Below are 20615 nucleotides of genomic sequence, written 5' to 3' on the forward strand. Positions count from 1 at the left end.
ATTGCTGTCCAGACTGTCTTTTAAAGCACATGTGCAAGATGAAGGAAAACCTGCAAACATGGCCTGTGGGGGGGGTTTGCTATTGGTGGACAGGCTTGACGTGCTGATTTACAGCACTGTGCTTAAATCTAGCGCAAGGCAATCCTATTCTAATTGTGGGTGTTTGAGGGAAGCCAAGTGAGTGTTAGAACCCCTGCTTGTGTTTTTTTTTTGGTGTTGAGCTTTGTGTCCCTTTTCTTAAAATTGGCTTCACTTCCTGTCACACAGCTGAACAGGAAGTGAGGTTAAAACCCTACCAGTGTCATTTCTTGGGGACACAGGTCAATCTAACTAGTGTCCCCATTAAGCAAATTGCACTCCAGCACTGCTGTGTACACCCCAAATCATGGGTCTTCAAACTACGGCCCTCCAGTTGTTCAGGAACTACAATTCCCATCATGCCTAGTCATGTCTGTGAATGTCAGTGCATTACAAGGCCTCATGGGATGTGTAGTTCTACAACAGCTGGAGGGCCGTAGTTTGAGGATCCCTGCCCCAAATGATTATTTAGTTTGGGGTTTAGTAAAGGCAAAGCCACTCTGCAGTACAAGCATAGTTGCTGAAAATCAGAGAGGAAGCACTGATGGTTTTAACATCCAATCCTGTAGAAGCAAAGTTGTTTTGTTTTCTTCTTGCTTGCCTTGTAGGAGTGGACTTGCCTTTAGTAAATTGACCCCAAAGTCCAAGATCCCTAATAATTTGGGGTGTACACAGCAAAATGCTAGAGTGCAATTTACATAATGGGAAACTATTTAGCTTGATCTCTGTGTCCCCAAGAAAAGATATTAGTAAGGTTTTACCCTCACTTCCTGTTTGGCTATGTGACAGGAAGTGAATGAATTAGAAAGGGTGAAGACACCTCACAAATGTTGTCACTATCAGGGGTGCAGACATCCCCAAAAAATGAGCAGATAATACTTATTTGCAAATTAATAATTTTTTAGTTGACATTGGGTGGGGTGCTCTAACGCACACATTCCTACATATTAGCCACGCTGTATCCTGGCCTATTGGCATGGTTATATTTTCTTAGGGCTCTCAATAAAACTCTATGAAATTTGTGCTTAAACTAGAACCAGGGGCGAACTGACAACTCATGGGGCCCCTGGGCAATAGAAGATTATGGGGCCCCTCTGGCTTACAGATGACCACCACGCCAGGAGGTAGTGCAGAGGCGGGCAGCTAAAATCTTGGGATATTCACATTAAAAGCATGTCATTTTCGGACATATCAGGGACAGATCTAAAAAAATAAAAGATTTTTACATACTGTCCCTGGTTTTACTGAGCCTGGCAACCCTGATGGGGGCCCCCTAGTGGCATGTGGCCCTCGGGCAGTGCCCGAGTGACTCAATGGTCAGTCCACCCCTGACTAGAACTATAATCAACACTTTTTATTTTCTTTAATTTTGGATAGAGTGAGGGAGGGTTATAGGCCCTGTCAGTTTATTTTGTATTATCTGTGTCCAATTGGGGAGATTTGCCTTCACTTCCTGCCCCATAGCCAAACAGGAAGTGAGAGAAAAACTATGCAAATTAAGGGAGTCCAGTAACCCCCTCCCCCCCCCAGAACTAGTGTGTGTGTGTGCCCTGAAAATTCCTGGGCGGGTGATACAAAAACAGGGTGTGGCTTTGACAGGAAGGGGTGGGTCATTTTTCTATTAGGAGGTGCAGATATGTAGTCAGGCCTAGGGCAGCACAAAACCTAAATATACTACTGCATATTAGGGCTTATTTAGACCAGATCCGATTTACAGCGTGTTTTTATAGTGTGGGAGGAAACCCACGCAGGCACAGGGAGAACATTCAAACTCCATGCAGATGGTGTCACGGGCAGGATTTGAACCAGCGACCCTTTTGCTGCTAGGTCAAAGTGCTAACCACTACACCACTGTGCTGAACGAACATGATTGCAGCTGAAAGCATGAGATCCTTTTTTTTTTCCAATACCATGCTTTCCAGCCTTATTGACCCCGCCTCTCTCCATAAAGAGGACCTGTCACACACTAGTCCTATTACAAGGGATGTTTACATTCCTTGTAATAGGAAGAAAAGTGATCCAAAATCCAAAAAAAGTGACAAAAAAGTGAAAGAAGAAAAATATGAGCTAAAAAACACAAAAAAATAAACGGCCCTGTCCCTAGAAGCTCGCACTCAGAATCGAATATGCATGTAAGTCCCGCCCACATATGTAAACACCATTCAAACCACACATGTGAGGTATTGACGCGTGCGTTAGAGCGAGAGCAATAATTCTAGCCCTAGACCTCCTCTGTAACTCTGAACTGGTCACCTGTAAAAAAAAAAAAAGCATCGCCTATGGATATTTTTATGTCCCGAAGTTTGGCGCCATTCCATGATTGTGTGACAAGTCGGTATCTATTTACTCGGTGTAACATCATCTTTCACATTATCCATAAAAATTGGGCTAACTTTACTGTTTGGTTATTTTTAAATTCATGGATCATGGTGTTTTTTTTTGGGCAAAAAAAAAAAGGCGTTAGAAAAATTATTGCGCAAATACCGTTGGAAATCAAATAAAAAATGACCGCCACTTTATTCCCTAGGGTGTCTGCTAAAAAATTATATATAATGTTTGGGGGTCCTGATTAATTTCCCAGGAACAAAATATAATTTTTACATGAAGGAGAGAAGTGCCAGAATAGGCGCGGTATGGAAGTGGTTAAAGTGAAATGATAAAAGTGAAATATTCCTTTAAATTTCATACAGGGGGGGTACACGCATGTTTCCCGTGCTTAGAACTGTCCCTGTACAAGATGTCATTTCTGAAGTGAAACAAAAAAAAGGAAGTTTAAAGTACTCATGGCTATAAAGAATACAGACATTTTTTTGGGGTGAAATGGTAGAGGTACAATGTACCCCATTACCATTTCACATAGGGGGGGGGGGCAGGATCTGGGGGTCCCCTTTGTTAAAGGGGTCTTCCAGATTCTGATAAGCCCCCCGCCCGCAGACCCCTACAACCACCGGGCAAGGGTTGTGGGGATGAGGCCCTTGTCCCCATCAACATGGGGACATCCTCCCCATGTTGAGGGCATGTGGCCTGGTGCGGTTCAGGAGAGGGGGGGGGCCGCACTCTGTCCCCCCTCTTTTCTGCGGCCGGCCAGGTCAACGTGCTCGGATAAGGGTCTGGTGTGGATTTTTAGGGGGACTCCACGCCATTTTTTTTTTAAATTTGGGGTGGAGTTCCCCTTAAAATCCACACCAGACCTGAAGGGCATGGAATGGATACTTGCCGGGAACCCCACGCCATTTTTTTTTGGGGTTTTTACGGCGGGGTTCCCCTTGATATCCATTCCAGACCTGAAGGGCCTGGTAATTGAATTTGGGGGAACCCCTACACATTTTTTTGTTTGTTTTATGAATGAATCCCTTTAGAATTGTCAGAGCCGACAATTCATTATAGCCGCGTGTGAATTTTTAAATGACTTTTTTCCTTCTGAATGTCATTTTGTGCAGGGGCAGTTCTAAGTGCGGGAAAAATGCGCTATTTCACATGCTGACATTACACCCCCCCTAGGTACGAAATTTAAAGGAATATTTCACTTTTATTGTTTCACTTTAAGAATTATTAATTTCACTGCTCCCGAAAAAACGGCCGTTTTAAAAAATAAAAAAACATTGATACATGTTCCCTGGGGCAGGACTGAGGTCCCCAAACACTTTTTAGGACAAAACTTGCAGATTAGCCTTTAAAATGAACACTTTTGATTTCTCCCATAGACTTCTATAGGGAGATCGGCGCGGCTTTACATATTACTTTCAATGCGCCGGCTGCTACGCTGGTTCATGCGCCTAATTAAGCCTCCACCCGGCACACTAATTAACGCATGAACCAGCGCAGCGCACAGAGCATAGTAAATCAGCCCCATAGTCTCTATCTCTCTATCTATCTCTCTCTGTCTGACTGATCTGCTCTCTGTAACAAGCTGGAACACACTACAGAAGGCAGCTGTGCAGGCTGCCTTTTATAGTGTGGGGCGTGTACTAATCCCCCTGAGCCGTAATTGGCCAAAGCCACCCTGGCTTTGGCCAATTATGGCTCTTCGTTTTTTGAGCGCTGTGATTGGCCAAGCATGCGGGACATACAGCATGCTTGGCCAATCATCAGCGCTCAACGCCGCAGTGAATTATGGGACGTTTTGCGTCATTCGAATTTGGCGCGAACGACCCATTTCGTTCGAGTTTCGACGAACGACCGATGTTCGATTCGAACATACGTTCGAATCGAACGCGGTGCTCATCCCTAGTTTACACACAGAGCTCCACGTCCCTGCTGTGTTACCGACGATCGCATGTACCCGGCGGACATCGCGGCCGCCAGGTACACGCATCGGCTCCCCAGCGATGCGCCAGGACAGTGTTTACCCGTTGCGCGCCCCCCCAGAGGCGTGCGCGGGTAATGCACTTGAAATGACGTCCAAAGACGTCCAGTTGGCACCTGAGAGCCGCGCTGTTGACGTCTTTTGTCAATAGCGTGGGTCTCAAGTGGTTAAATTACTTTTTTTTCTTTAGAAATGTCATTTTGTGCAGGGACAGTTCTAAACACGGGAAACATGCGCCACTTCACAGGCATACCAAAAAAACTGACATTTTAAAAAGAAGGAATTGCATTGATACATGTCCCCTGGGGCAGGACCCGGGTCCCCAAACACTTTTTATGACAATAAGTTGAATTTTTACCTTTAAAAGTCACACTTTTGATTTTTCACGTCCGTGTCCAATAGACTTTAACGATGTTTGGATGTTTTGCTGCAAACCGAACTCGGGGGGTGTTCGGTTCATCCCTGTTTGCGGACTTTCTTCTGCATCAGCTTTAGAAGAGGCTTCCTTCTGGGACGACAGCCACCCAGACCAATTTGATGCAGTGTGCGGCGTATGGTCTGAGCACTGACAGGCTGACCCCTCCCCCACCTGCAGCAATCATACGTCTATTTCCCAAAGACAACCTCTGGATATGACGCTGAGAACGTGACCTCAACTTCTTTGGTGGACCATGGCGAGGCCTGTTCTGAGGGGAACCCCTCCTGTTATACCGCTGGATGGTCTTGGCCCCCGTGCTGCAGATTAGTTTCAGGGTCTTGGCGATCTTCTTATATCCTCGGCCATCTTTATGTAGAGTGTAACGTTCGGGGCTATAGCTCGGTGGGATTAAGTGCACAAACCGTTCGACCTGAACATAAAAAGGCTTTTATTCATAGGTCAACAAAAATAAGGCTTTTCTCAGCACACAAGGAAAACTATAAACGAAAAGTCCGCTTAGCTTCAGCATCAAATAAAGTCTGCTTATCTTCAGCACCAAAAATAAGTCAAAACAAAACACATACAGTTCGTTGGTAGACGGGTCTTCACCCCCTGTATTCCAAAAGTCCTCACTGTATTGTGAACAGCAGCTATCAGACTCCCAGCTTGTCCTCACAGGTGCAATCTCCACACTCCTTCACACACCTCCACCACCACTTCCTGTTTAAATGGGTGGTTCTCTGGGAGTGTTAACACCTTGTGTGCTGGCTCTTCAGTGTTTAGGAGTGGAGGCTCTTTCCTACCCAAATAGCACTTTAGAGCCTCCAGAATTCCAGGCCCCAAATTACTCTATCAAGACAGAGAGAACTGCGAGCCAGTCCTCTCTGGATTAACTCTTACCTGGAATCCTTCACCGACTTTGGGTGACCCCTGAACACTCTTCCCGCTATTTAAAGGGACCATAGCCCAAATAGTGGTGCTGTATAGCACCCGTCCAGGACCCAACCCTGGCGTCCTGTACAAGAGACACAATTCTTTATATCGGATCCTCAGAGAGTTCTTTGCCATGAGGGGCCATGTTGTCCTTCCAGTGACCAGTATGAGAGAGTGAGAGCGATACCACCAAATTTAACACACCTGCTCCCCATTCACACCTGAGACCTTGTAACACAAACGAGTCACATGACACCACGGGGAGGGAAAATGGCTAATTGGGCCCAATTTGGACATTTTCACTTAGGGGTGTACTCACTTTTGTCAGATGCTGTATATTTTACCAAAAATTGGGTCATTTATTGTGTTTTTTTCCCCCTGAAATGAACTTTTTTGTGTTTTTTGCTGAAGTTTGGCGTTTCCTAGACGTTTGTGATAATATTGTGTGACATAACACAATTGGAACTACCGCTATTATATTATTTATAATCTTCAGGCCTAAAATTATTTTTTACCTCCTTCCCTCCCTATAGCAGAATGACGGCAGGCGGGGGCTCCATTATCCTGATTGGACGTTGTAACGAGACCCCAAATGGGACAGAGGGTAACGCCGTTTAAGATATTCTATTCCGAACCCAAGACAGCTTATCGACACCCCACAATCCGGGGAACACGACCCGTACGCATTTCCCAGAAACGAGACACGCGGCTCTGTTCTCTGGTTCAAAACAAATAGTCTCTTTAACCGCTTGACAACCGCGCCTATTCTGGCACTTTTCTCCTTCATGTAAAAATCAAATTTATTTTTACACTTTAATTTACATATTTATTTATTTTGGATCACTTTTATATCCTATTACAAGGAATGTAAACATCCCTTGTAATAGGAATCACAGTGACAGGTCCTATTTATGGAGAGATGTGGGGTCAATAAGACCTCCCCCTCCCCCCACATCTCTCCTCCAGGCTTACAAGCATTAGACTGGTGAAAAAAAATTCACCGATCTAATGCCGACAGCCGCGATTGCGGCTTTGATTACTTCCGGGTACCAGGTGTGACGTCATAACGTCGCGCCCAGACCTCCAACAGTCATAGAGATCCCGCCGCCTATAAGAACGATCAAATGGCGGAACTATCGTGCACAGAATCGGTGGCTGAAGACGGTGATATCTGAATGCAGGCATCATTCAGATATCACCGCACAAAGTCGAGGACGTCATATGACGTCCTTGGTTGTAAAGTGGTTAATGAGAAAATCAGGCTCTTTATATACAGTCAGTTACAATGACTCAACTCCACCCACAACATTATACAATGGTTCCTAACGAGCCCCCCTCAATACACATCTTTTAGTCAGATATTCTGACTCCAACTCTGACATAATCTACATGAGCTAATTAACTAATCATTTACCCAGACAAGGTGACTCAGAGATATGACCTTTCAAGATAGACACCTGCTATACAATAAACATTCCTTTAGTATACATAATTTACATGAGCTAATTAACTACAGCTGACAAGTCAGACAACTGACCTTTAGACTGTGCTAACTCACAATCCACATTTATCATTAATAGAAATTCACACAATACAGTGTCAATTAACATGACACAATGAAAGGTTCTTAGGAGCCATCCTAGGTTCATTTACATCACAGTAGCAGACTTAATTACCACAGCAAGCTTAATAGTACACATCAGCCAACACACAATATATATACAATATCTATACCGCATTAAATGTGACTAGCACAGACCATAGTGGGGTTCTCATTCACCCTGTGCCCCTATTAGAGACACAGGGTGATCTACACATAAGAGGCATCAGTGAAGCTGAAACAGGAGTATCTCATACTTTCTAAGCGCTTCTGGATTCCACGGGCCCTCCCGTTACAGACGTCATATGACATTCCAGAAGAACAAGCCACTCGGGCGTGCGGCAATCGGTGGTGAGGTGTGTCGCTCTGAAACACTGCATATCCAATCTAGAAAAAGAGCCTATGACTTGGGGTCTATACCATGTGATCAGCTGTGTCCATCAAAGCCAATCACATGGTAACCAATCAGCGGCTCTACTGAAGGGGGAGGGATCTGCACTGATATTCAGCATTGATTATCAGTACAGGCCCATCAGCGATGATTGCCAGTGATGCCCAGCAGTGCCCACCAGGTAATCCAATCAGTGCCCACCAGGAATGCTTGTCAGTACCTCCTGAGCAGTGCCACCCATCAGTGCTGCATATTAGTGCCTCCTCATCAGTGAAGGAGAAAACTTATTTATCTACAACATTTTATAAAAGAAACAAAGAAAAATACTTTTTTATTCATAATTTTTTGTCTTTTTTTATTTGTAGCACAAAAAATAAACCCCCCAGAGGTGATCAAATACCCCCAAAATAAATCTCTATTTGTGGGGAAAAAAGAAAAAAAGTGTCATTTGGGTACAGTGTCACATGACCGAGTAATTGCATTCAAAGTGCGAGATCGCTGAGAGCTGGAAATTGGCCTGGGGGGGGGGGGGGGGGGGGGTAAGTGTCCGGTATTGAAGGGGTTAAACATGCGGGCAAAAAAAACCCCACAAAAATGTCTCTGGCAGTGGAAGGGTTAAAGGAAACGTTCACCTTCGGGAAGATGTTCCATGTTCCTGCAGCGGCTCAGCGATCCGATCCCTCTGTGTGACAGCAGTGCGGGGAGAAGTTCCCTGTACCGGCTGTCACTTTATGAAAAGAGCGCGGCCGTGCCATTCATTCACAGAGTTCTGTCCTTTGCCGATGTCGGCTTGTAGTTTTCAATGAACTCCCACACCCTTTAACAATGTCCACACCCCTGGAAGTGTTTCTTACATGATGGAGATCAGCCATGGAGTATATCTGAGGTGTATATCAGGGTGTGCTTCTTCCCCACATGAGAGCTGTGATGTCCAGCAACATTCATATACAAGACATTTCCCGCACTCAAGGCACTAATACACCTCGAGGGGGATCCCTGATGTACAGGAAGACAGGACTTCAGTGAGGAACATTTCCCTCACTCAGGACAGGAATATGGCTTCTCCCCTGTGTGAGATCTCTGATGTCTATAAACACTGGTCTTCTCTGAAAAACATTTCCCGCACTCAGGACAGGAATATGGCTTCTCCCCTGTGTGAGATCTCTGATGTATGGAAAGATGGGACTTCTGTGAAAAACATTTCCCACACTCAGGACAGGAATACGGCTTCTCCCCTCTGTGAGATCTCTGATGTCTGATAAAATTGGAATTGTCTGAAAAACATTTCCCGCACTCAGGACAGGAATACGGCTTCTCTCCCGTGTGAGATCTTTGATGTGTGTAAAGATGGGACTTCACTGAAAAACATTTCCCGCACTCAGGACAGGAATACGGCTTCTCACCCGTGTGAGATCTCTGATGTGTGACAAGATCGGACTTCCGTAAAAAACATTTCCCGCACTCAGGGCAGGAATACGGCTTCTCCCCTCTGTGAGATCTCTGATGTTTGTTAAAAGTGGAATTGTCTGAAAAACATTTCCCGCACTCAGGACAGGAAAACGGCTTCTCCCCTGTGTGAGATCTCTGATGTATGACAAGTTTGGACTTCTGTGGAAAACATTTCCCGCACTCAGGACAGGAATATGTCTTCTCTCCTGTGTGAGATCTCTGATGTGTGTAAAGATCAGACATCACTGAAAAACATTTCCCGCACTCAGGACAGGAATACAGCTTCTCACCCGTGTGAGATCTCTCATGTGTGACAAGATCGGACTTCCGTAAAAAACATTTCCCGCACTGAGGGCAGGAATACGGCTTCTGCCCTGTGTGAGATCTCTGATGTATGGAAAGATGGGACTTCTGTGAAAAACATTTCCCGCACTCAGGGCAGGAATACGGCTTCTCCCCTGTGTGAGATCTCTGATGTATGGAAAGACTGGACTTCACTGAAAAACATTTCCCGCACTCAGGACAGGAATACGGCTTCTCTCCTGTGTGAGATCTCTGATGTATGTAAAGACAGGACTTCACTGAAAAACATTTCCCGCACTCAGGACAGGAATACGGCTTCTCCCCCGTGTGAGATCTTTTATGCTTATTAAGATTGGATTTAGAAGAGAAACACTTCCCGCATTCAGGACAGGGAAACATCTTATCTGTTGGAAGGACGGCACCGTCCCGCACAGTCTGAGGTTCCTCAGGATAAGAGGAATACGATGGTCCGGCACCGTCCCGCACAGTCTGAGGTTCCTCAGGATAAGAGGAATACGATGGTCCGGCACCGTCCAACACAGTCTGAGGTTCCTCAGGATAAGAGAAATACGATGATCCGGCACCGTCACGCACAGTCTGAGGTTCCTCAGGATAAGAGGAATACGATGGTCCGGCACTGTCCCGCACAGTATGAGGTTCCTCAGGGCAAGAGGAATACGATGGTCCGGCACCGTCCCGCACAGTCTGAGGTTCCTCAGGATAAGAGGAATACGATGGTCCGGCACCGTCCCGCACAGTCTGAGGTTCCTCAGGATAAGAGGAATACGATGGTCCGGCACCGTCCCGCACAGTCTGAGGTTCCTCAGGATAAGAGGAATACGATGGTCCATCTACACTGTGTGGTGCCGGATGGACATTTGAGGTAGTCGGGTTTTCTCCTGGACTATACTGTGCGATGTCCTCATCTTCTACTTTACAGTCTGGAGACAAAGTGAGACAATCCTCTGAGGTTTTCCTCATCTCCCGTCCATCTACTAAAATAGAAATACAAAGATTATTACTAGACATGAGCCGATTGGTTCCCCTAAACCAGGACTCCGCCCACATTAGGCAGCTTTGTCTCTGAGGATATTACAATACCCGTATGCGGATGTACCGAGTTTATGTGATTTAGTGCTACTTACCAAACATTGAAGGTTTATGTCTGATATGTACAAGATCTTGTATACTGTACTGCTTCTCATTTATTGTTTTTTCAATAAAGTTTGATTTAAAAAAAAAAAAAACCTTAGTTAGACTTACCGGTAACGGTATTTCTATGAGTCTTTCAGGACAGCACCTGGAGAGAGCGCAGCTCCACCCACTTCCCAGGAAACACTGCAGTCAATGCTATAACTTCCGCCCCCTTCCACCATGGCCTCAGTTGTTCACGAGTACCTCCGGAAATTAGATAAGCAGAACATAGAAACTACATGCATTAGCATATATATATATATTATCTTTAATAACAAAAGGGCGGGTTATCGGTGCTGTCCTGAAAGACTCATAGAAATACCGTTACCGGTAAGTCTAACTAAGGTTTTCTCACCTTGTCTTTCAGGACAGCACCTGGAGATGATAACCGAGTACTTACTCTAGGGTGGGACCACCGCTTGCAGGACCTTCCTGCCAAAAGACTGCTCTGACACAGAGAGCAAATCCATCCTATAATGACGAGCGAAGGTGGAAAAGCTCGTCCACGTTGCCGCTTTACAGATGTGTTCTGGCGAAGCTCCAGCCCGTTCTGCCCAGGAAGTTGCCACCGCCCTAGTAGAATGGGCCATTACTCCCGGAGGAGGATCCAAACCTTTAGCTTTGTATGCCTCATGGATAGCCATACGTAACCATCTAGCCAGAGTACTCTTGGAAGCCCCATGCCCCTTGCGGGATCCTGAAAACAGAACGAAAAGCGAATTCGCCTTTCTGAACTCACTAGAGACCTCTAGATAGCGTCTAATGCATCTCCTGACATCTAAGGAATGGAATTCTCTCTCCTTCGGACAAGAAGGAGTTGGACAAAAGGTAGGTAACACTATTTCCTGCGTCCTATGAAATACTGACACTACCTTCGGAAGAAAACTCGGATGAGTTCTTAATACTACCCTATCAGGGAAGATTGACAAAAAAGGCTCCAAAATGGAAAGCGCCTGAAGCTCGCTAACCCTCCTCGCTGAGGTGACCGCTACCAAAAGCACCAATTTCAAAGTCAGAAACTTTATAGAGGCGTCTACCAGTGGTTCGAAGGGTTTTTTAGTCAAACCCCCCAGGACCACTGATAAATCCCACTTGGGGAAAAATTTAAACGGGGACGGCCTAGCCCTAGCTAAGGCCTTAAAAAATCTGATGACGTAGGGCTCTAGAGATAAACGTCTCTCTAGAAACACTGACAAAGCCGCCACCTGCGCCTTCAAGGTGCTGGCTGCCAGACCCTTATCCATACCGTCTTGTAAAAACTCCAAGACGGAAAATGTATTCAAAGGAGAATAATTTTTACCTTCACACCAAGAATTGAAAACTTTCCAAGTCTTGAAGTAGATGGCCCTCGTGACCTTTTTCCTACTACTAAGAAGCGTATCTACCAAACGTTTGGACAAACCCTTTCTGCTAAGAATTAGCTCTTCAGTAACCAGGCCGTGAGTCTTAATCGACTCACGTCTGGATGAAGTAGAGGGCCCTGAAACAGTAAATCCCTTCTGACTGGTAGTACCCAGGGATCTTCTACTGCCAGTTCCAACAGACTCGAAAACCAAGGCCTCTTGGGCCAGTACGGGGCTATTAGGATCAGAGTAGTCTTCTCCTCCTGAAGCTTCCGTAACACTAAAGGAATGATCTGAACTGGGGGGAAGGCATAGCACAGGCGGAAGGGCCAGCGTTGGACTAACGCATCTAGACCCTCTGCCTGGTCCATTCTGTTGAGAGAAAAATAAGCCGGAACCTTGGCATTGGACTGGGACGCGAACAGGTCTATCTGAGGAGTTCCCCACCTGTTTACTAGCTCTTGGAAGACCTCCGGGCATAAACACCATTCCGATTCCAGAACCCTCGTCCGACTTAAAAAGTCTGCCAGAAGGTTTAGGCTGCCTTTTAGGTGTACTGCCGATAGGGATGCCAAGTTCACCTCTGCCCAGGACAGAGTCTGTAAGGCCAGATTGAGGAGTACCTTGCTTCTCGTGCCCCCCTGTCTGGAAACATACGCCACCGCTGTGGCGTTGTCTGACAGAATCTGGACGTGTTGGTCCAGAATCAGCTCCTGGAAGGCCCTTAGCCCTAACCAAATGGCCCTGAGTTCCCTCCAATTGGAGGACCTTCTGGACTCCTCCCTCGTCCAGGATCCCTGTGCCATCTGCCCGTTCAGGTGAGCACCCCATCCCCACGAACTCGCGTCCGTAGTTAGGACCCTTGTAGTGGGGAAGGACCAAGACAGGCCTAGGCGCAGATTTGCCTGGCCTCTCCACCACCAAAGTTTCCTTTTCACTGAAGACGGAACTCTGAATCTTTTCTCTAGGGATTCCCCCTGGGTCCAATTCTGAAGGATCGCCTGTTGTAGGTCCCTTGAATGGAGACGAGACCACTGCACCGCCGGAATGGCGGCCGTGAGTAAGCCCATTGTGGACATGGCTGAGCGAACAGAAATCGGCACATTCGACTGAATCGTCTTCACCGCAGCCTGAACTTTCTCTATCTTTGCTTCTGGTAGAAAAATCTTCCCCTGAACAGAGTCTATAGTGTATCCTAGAAAGACTATCCTCTGGGAGGGCACTAGATTTGACTTCTCTTTGTTCAGAATCCATCCGAGCCCTTCCAAATGAGCCTGGGTCCTCCTCAGGTCCAGGAGAAGCTGCTCCTCCGACTTGGCGAACACCAGGAGGTCGTCCAAGTATGGAATTATAGAAATCCCCCTGAGCCTTAAGGGTGCCAAGGCCTCTGCCACCACCTTTGAAAAGACTTTGGGAGAGGAGGAAAGGCCGAATGGGAGGGCTCTGAATTGGAAATGTCTCACTCCGCTCTCTGTTCTGATAGCTAGGCGCAGATAGCGCTGAGAGGAAGTCCTGATCGGGACGTGCAAATATGCATCCCTTAAATCTATCGATGCTAGAAAGCACCCCAGAGGAAGAAGCTTTCTCACCGAGTTTATAGAATCCATGCGGAATCTCTTGTACCGGATAGCTAGATTCAGGACTTTTAGGTTTAAAATTAACCTGAATTTGCCCGACGGCTTCCTTACTAGAAATATATGGGAATAACAGCCCTCCCCCTGTTCTCTCTGGGGCACTGGCGTAATCACCCTCTGTTGGAGAAAATCTTCCACTAATGACAGCATTGCCCGAGATTTCTCTTGCTCCCTGGGCAATTGGGTCACATAAAACCGCGACGGTGGTCTTCCCGAGAACTCCAGTGCGTAGCCCTCTGCAATCAGTTTGAGGACATACGGACTGGACGTCGCCTCTGCCCACTGTGGAAGGAAGGCTTGGAGCTTGGAGAAATAACACCCCAGGCTTCCCGCGGCCCCTCTGGGACCGCCAGGGTCTACCACCCTGGCCTCTTTGCGCATCCTTAGGACCCTTGGCTTGGAAAAAAGGACGAAAATTTTTCTTGGGCCCCGAATCTACCTTTTTTAAAGGAAGAGCCTTCTTTCTATCCGCCGTCCTATCCAGAACGGCGTCTAGCCCTGTGCCAAACACCAAGTCTCCTTCAAATGGTAACCCACACAGTTTCACCTTAGAGGCTGTGTCCCCCTGCCAGGTCTTAACCCATAAGGCCCTTCTGGTTGAATTTATCAACGCCGAGGATCTGGCGGAGAGCTTCACGGATTCAGCAGATGCATCCGCTATATAGCCTACCGCTTTCATAAGGACTGGAAAGGACTCCAAAAGCTCTCTACGAGAGGTCCCAGCCTCGATGTGACCTTTAAGCTGATCCAGCCAATGTTCAAGGTTTCTAGCCACCACAGTGGATGCCATAGCTGGCTTGAGATTAATCAAGGTGGTATCCCAGGCTTTTTTGAGCAGGGTATCTGCTCTTTTATCCAGGGGATCTTTTAGGGTACCTGTATCCTCAAAAGCTAGGTCCGTATTGCGAGAAACTTTTGAGAATGCTGCATCCAGCTTAGGCCTTTTATTCCATGCCTGCGTTGGATCTTCATCGAAAGGAAATCTCCTTTTCAGAGATTTAGAAAAGAAGGGTGCCTTTTCCGGGTCCTTCCATTCTCTCTTAATTGTTTCAGACAATACTTTATGTACCGGGAAGGTACGATGTTTCACCTCATCCAAGCCCTGGTACATCCTGTCATGCAAGGACAGCTGAGTCGCATCTTCCTTAATGTTTAGGGTAGAATGAATAGTCCTTAATAGGTCATCAACCTCCTCTAAGGACAGTTTATAGCGCGAGGAAGAAGTATCCCTTTCTTCTTCTTCCTCCGCCTCTGATCCTGAAACAACATTTTCAGGCTCCTCCTCCTCGGACTCACTGTCTAACCTTGTAGATGTGGAGGGGGTACTGGCCCTGACCTTAGATCCCTTAGTCGGACCCTTGTCCAGGAAGGAGCGAAAAGACTGGAAAGTCTGGTGCAACTCCTCCCTAAACGAAGAGAGCAACTCCCCCGTACCCTTGACGGTGGGCTGCTCAGAGGCCGAACTAGTAGAGGCCTCCCCCCTGACAATCTCCGCAATACAAGTTTTGCATAAAGGTTTGGTCCAGTTCCCCTTAAGGGAAGCTTTACAAGTAGCACACCGCTTCTTGGAAGGAGGAGGTTCTACCACTTTAAGTTTTTCTTTAACTTTCTGAAACGACACAAAGGACAACAACGCTATGTTTAACCTTTGTACGCCAGCCAACAAAACACACAAGTGCACACAGCTAGTGAACAAATAAAAACCAGCACCCATCACCGCTGTACCAGAAAACTACACGCACCCACAGAAGTGACTAGGGTGAGTGAGGCAGGCTCCCCTCCCCCGAAGGGGCAGAAAAGAGGGACATAACAATACCCTGGTACATTGACCACCGCTGGGTCTCCTACCTGGGCCGGGCTGGTGCTTGTGGCTCCTGCTCCCGCCACCTCCGCTGCGTCTTCTGGCTCCATGGTCCCAGAACGCTGCGGGCGTGCGACAGCTTTTTAAAATTCCCGGCTCTTTCTCGCCGCTGCGAGACCCGGAAATAGCACCGCCGAGGCCACTCCTCCTCCTGCGTTCCAGGCGGCCGGAACCGGAAGCCGCCACGCGCCGCCGGAAGTCCAGCCTCCACCCGGAAAGGACGTCACTATGCCCTCCGCTCCGGGACCTCGTATGCCGGAAGAACGGCACCTGACCGCCCCCCCCCGCAAGCTACGATGCCCGGACTCAGGGAGCGGGACCCCCAGCAGCCTCTGTCCTCGCCGGACCGAAGAGGAGAAGTACGCGACCTTCACCCGCGCGTCAGGGGAGAAGTCGAGTCCGCCTCCTGGAGGATCACCTCCTAACACACAAAACACCGGTATGCTCCAAAACCACCTTCCCCGCCTGGGGAGAGAACAGCACACCCTTGGTTCCCTGCAGCGCTTCCACCATGGCCGGAGGAAACACTACAACTGAGGCCATGGTGGAAGGGGGCGGAAGTTATAGCATTGACTGCAGTGTTTCCTGGGAAGTGGGTGGAGCTGCGCTCTCTCCAGGTGCTGTCCTGAAAGACGAGGTGAGAAAAAACGGTTCCTCTGATCTCCCAGTTAATTTCTTTAGTCATGGACCTTGGTCAGAGAGTGAGGAAACAACGAGAACTGTCTTTTATAGGAGTGACAGTGATGAGGGGATTATAGGACGAGTGTCCCCACCCCCTCTATCACTCATTGCCATCTTCCCAACACAAGAAGTCCTGCACTTCCTTATTTAGTCCATGATTCAGTCATGAATAACAGCAGGCTGAGCCCCACCAGAGGTCAGAGAGTGAGGAAGGGGGGAGAATAACCAAGATGAAGACTGGACTGATCCTGAAGACCACCATCATTGGGTTATTGACTCCTCCCCCTCATTATCACTTTCTGTTTAAGGTTCCAAAGTTGGAGGATGTTATCACATTATTATCACCATGTAAAAGTCTGCGCTCCAATCACATCATCAGATATAAAATGTCCAGCTGGTAGAAAATGGGTGCAAAAGAAGTCAGGACTATGTAATGTACAACTTATTATACAAAAGTTAGAATTTTGCAGTATCAAAATGATGTACTGAAGAATATAGAGTATATAGTGCAGGGGTCAGGAGTATGTAATGTACAATATAGAGTATATAGTGCAGGGGTCAAGAATATATAATGTACAATATAGAGTATATAGTGCAGGGGTCAGGAGTATGTAATGTACAATATAGAGTATATAGTGCAGGGGTCAGGAGTATGTAATGTACAATATAGAGTATATAGTGCAGGGGTCAGGAGTATGTAATGTACAATATAGAGTATATAGTGCAGGGGTCAGGAGTATGTAATGTACAATATAGAGTATATAGTGCAGGGGTCAGGAGTATATAATGTACAATATAGAGTATATAGTGCAGGGATCAGGAGTATATAATGTACAATATAGAGTATATAGTGCAGGGGGCAGGAGTATGTAATATACAATATAGAGTATATAGTGCAGGGGTCAGCAGTATGTAATGTACAATATAGAGTATATAGTGCAGGGGTCAGGAGTATATAATGTACAATATAGAGTATATAGTGCAGGGGTCAGGAGTATGTAATGTACAATATAGAGTATATAGTGCAGGGGTCAGGAGTATGTAATGTACAATATAGAGTATATAGTGCAGGGGTCAGGAGTATATAATGTACAATATAGAGTATATAGTGCAGGGATCAGGAGTATATAATGTACAATATAGAGTATATAGTGCAGGGGGCAGGAGTATGTAATATACAATATAGAGTATATAGTGCAGGGGTCAGCAGTATGTAATGTACAATATAGAGTATATAGTGCAGGGGTCAGGAGTATATAATGTACAATATAGAGTATATAGTGCAGGGGTCAGGAGTATGTAATGTACAATATAGAGTATATAGTGCAGGGGTCAGGTGTATGTAATGTACAATATAGAGTATATAGTGCAGGGGTCAGGAGTATGTAATGTACAATATAGAGTATATAGTGCAGGGGTCAGGAGTATGTAATGTACAACATAGAGTATATAGTGCAGGGGTCAGGAGTATATAATGTACAATATAGAGTATATAGTGCAGGGGTCAGGAGTATGTAATGTACAATATAAATGATATAGTGTAAGGGTCAGGACTCATAATATTGGTCTTCAGTAATCAGTGGTAGATTATTTTTTACATGAGACAAGTTGCAGAGATCCCACACCTCTGCCTCCCGTCTCCTGAGACTGCACTCAGTGACTTGGGTCTGAGACTATACAGACATATCCCTCCACCCGGCACAGCCAGCAGACAACAGAGTTAGTAACCCCGGGAGAATTGTCTGTCAGAGATCTTGCCATACCCGGGTATGGGGCAGAAGACCCAAAACACATACCCCAGGTGCCTAGGTGTAGTAACTCCTATGGGGGGAAATGAACATTTTGCTGCCAGCTGAACCCCAGAATCTCCATAAATCCAGTCTAGAGACATAAATTGTGTCTTCAGCACAGAGAAGGAAGATTATCTGAGAGAAATACAGGAATACAGGACGGGGAACACAGCTCAGGAAAGTGACCAGGGGGATTACAGGCTGATATCACCCAGTCCCTGCCCTACTCTGGACCAATCAGTGAGCAGTATGGGTGGAGGAATGGATTTAGTGTTAATGACTAGGGATGAGCCACTCGAACATCGGGTGTTCACTGAATAGCGAACAATTTGGGGTGTTCGCGGCAAATTCGAAAGTCGTGGAACACTCTTTAAAAGGCTATGGGAGAAATCAAAAAGTTAAAGTTCTTATATGCGATTCATAAAAAGGGTTTGGGGACCCGGGTCCTGCCCCAGGGGACATGTATCAATGCAAAAAAAAGTTTTAAAAACTACCGTTTTTTCGGGAGCAGTGATTTTAATAAAGGGATTTTTATATACAGCTTACCTGTAAAATCCTTTTCTTGAAGTACATCACGGGACACAGAGCGGCATAGTCATTACTATACGGGTTATATGGAGTACCTTCAGGTGATGGACACTGGCAATCTCAAACAGGAAGTCCCCTCCCTATATAACCCCCTCCCATAGGAGGAGTACCTCAGTTTTGTAGCAAGCAGTATGCTTCCCAAAATCTTCCCCATAAGAGGGGTGGGAGCTCTGTGTCCCGTGATGTACTCCAAGAAAAGGATTTTACAGGTAAGCTGTATATAAAAATCCCTTTTTCTTTCTCGTACATCACGGGACACAGAGCGGCATAGTCATTACTATACGGGATGTCCGAAAGCAATGCTTTAATGAGAGGAGGGAGACATCTCAACTAGAGTTGAGCGGACACCTGGATGTTCGGGTTCGGGTCCAAACCCGAACTTTAAAAAAAAAAAGTTACCGAACCCGAACTCCGAACCCCATTGTAGTCAATGGAACACGGACTTTTAGAAAAAAAAATGTGCGGAGGTCCCCGCAAATTCAATAACCAGACCCTTTAGGTCTGGTGTGGATATTCAGGGGAACCCCGCCGTCAATTTAAAACAAAAATGACGTGCGGTTCCCTCTAAATATCCATAACCAGACCCGTTATCCGAGCACGTTGACCTGGCCGGCCACAGAAAAGAGGGGGGACAGAGTGTGCCCCCTTCTCTCCTGAACCGTACCAGGCCACGTGCCCTCAACATGGGGAGGATGTCCCCATGTTGATGGGGACAAGGGCTTCATCCCCACAACCCTGGCCGGTGGTTGTGGGGGTCTGCGGGCGGGAGGTTTATCAGAATCTGGAAGACCCCTTTAACAAAGGGGACCCCCAGATCCTGACCCCCCCCCCTGTGTGAAATGGTAATGGGGTACACTGTACCTCTACCATTTCACGAAGGAAGTGTAAAGTCTTGTAAAAAAACACACTGACACCAAAGAATAAAGTCCTTTATTAAAAAAAAAAAAAACCTCCAGCAGTGAGAAATCCACTCGTTCCCGGCTTCCTGCGTTGTCCTGATCCTGCGACGGCTGCGGGTGATCTCCGGCGATGAGAACATCCATCCATACAGCGCAGCAGCATCCCCGACCTCCTCTCACCGCTGGGCACAGCCCAGCGAATGACGCGCTGCAGCTGTGACATTTCTTATATAGAGGAGGCAGAGCCACCCGTTACGTGACCCCGCCCCCTCTGACGTACCCTCTGCTACGTCACTGGGGAAGCCCAAGAAGAGGAAAGGACTTTATTCTTTGGTGTCAGTGTGTTTTTTTACAAGACTTTACACTTCCTTCATTTCACACAGGGGGGGGGGGGTCAGGATCTGGGGGTCCCCAGATATTTAGGGGGATCCGCACGTCATTTTTGTTTTAAATTGACGGCGGGGTTCCCCTGAATATCCATACCAGACCTAAAGGGTCTGGTTATTGAATTTGCGGGGACCTCCGCACATTTTTTTTTCCCTGAACTCCGATCCCGGACCCAAACTTTTTTCAATTATTCGGGTTCGGGAAAAACCCAAAGTCCGTACCGAAGCCGAACTTTACAGTTCCGGTTCGCTCAACCATAATCTCAACCAAGAAGACTTAATTCAGGAAATAAATTTAAATCATATTTAAATCCAAACAAAAATTAATTTAATTAATTTAATCAAGGTTGCCCCAGATCCCGAGAATCTCAAATCGCAGCTTGCAGCACCGCCTGCCCAAAGGCTGCATCAGCACTCCTTCTAACGTCCAACTGGTAAAATTCTGTGAACGTGTGGACCGACGACCAGCTTGCCGCCTTGCAAACCTGAGCCATAGAGATCTGGTGGTGTGCTGCCCAGGAGGCGCCCATGGCCCTAGTAGAATGGGCCTTTATTGATAAAGGAGGGGGCAACCCCTTCAAGCCGTAGGCCTGACTGATTAATTGTTTAATCCATCTAGCGATGGTAGCTTTTGCTGCCGCCTGACCCATCTTGGGCCCCTCCGGCAGGATGAACAATATATCCGTCTTCCGAATCTTTTCTGTAGCCTTAAGGTAGGCCTTCATGGCCCTGACAATATCCAAGGTATGCAGCAAGCCTTC

Source organism: Rana temporaria, chromosome 1 (assembly GCF_905171775.1).
Source record: "Rana temporaria chromosome 1, aRanTem1.1, whole genome shotgun sequence".
Taxonomy (NCBI): Eukaryota; Metazoa; Chordata; class Amphibia; order Anura; family Ranidae; genus Rana; species Rana temporaria.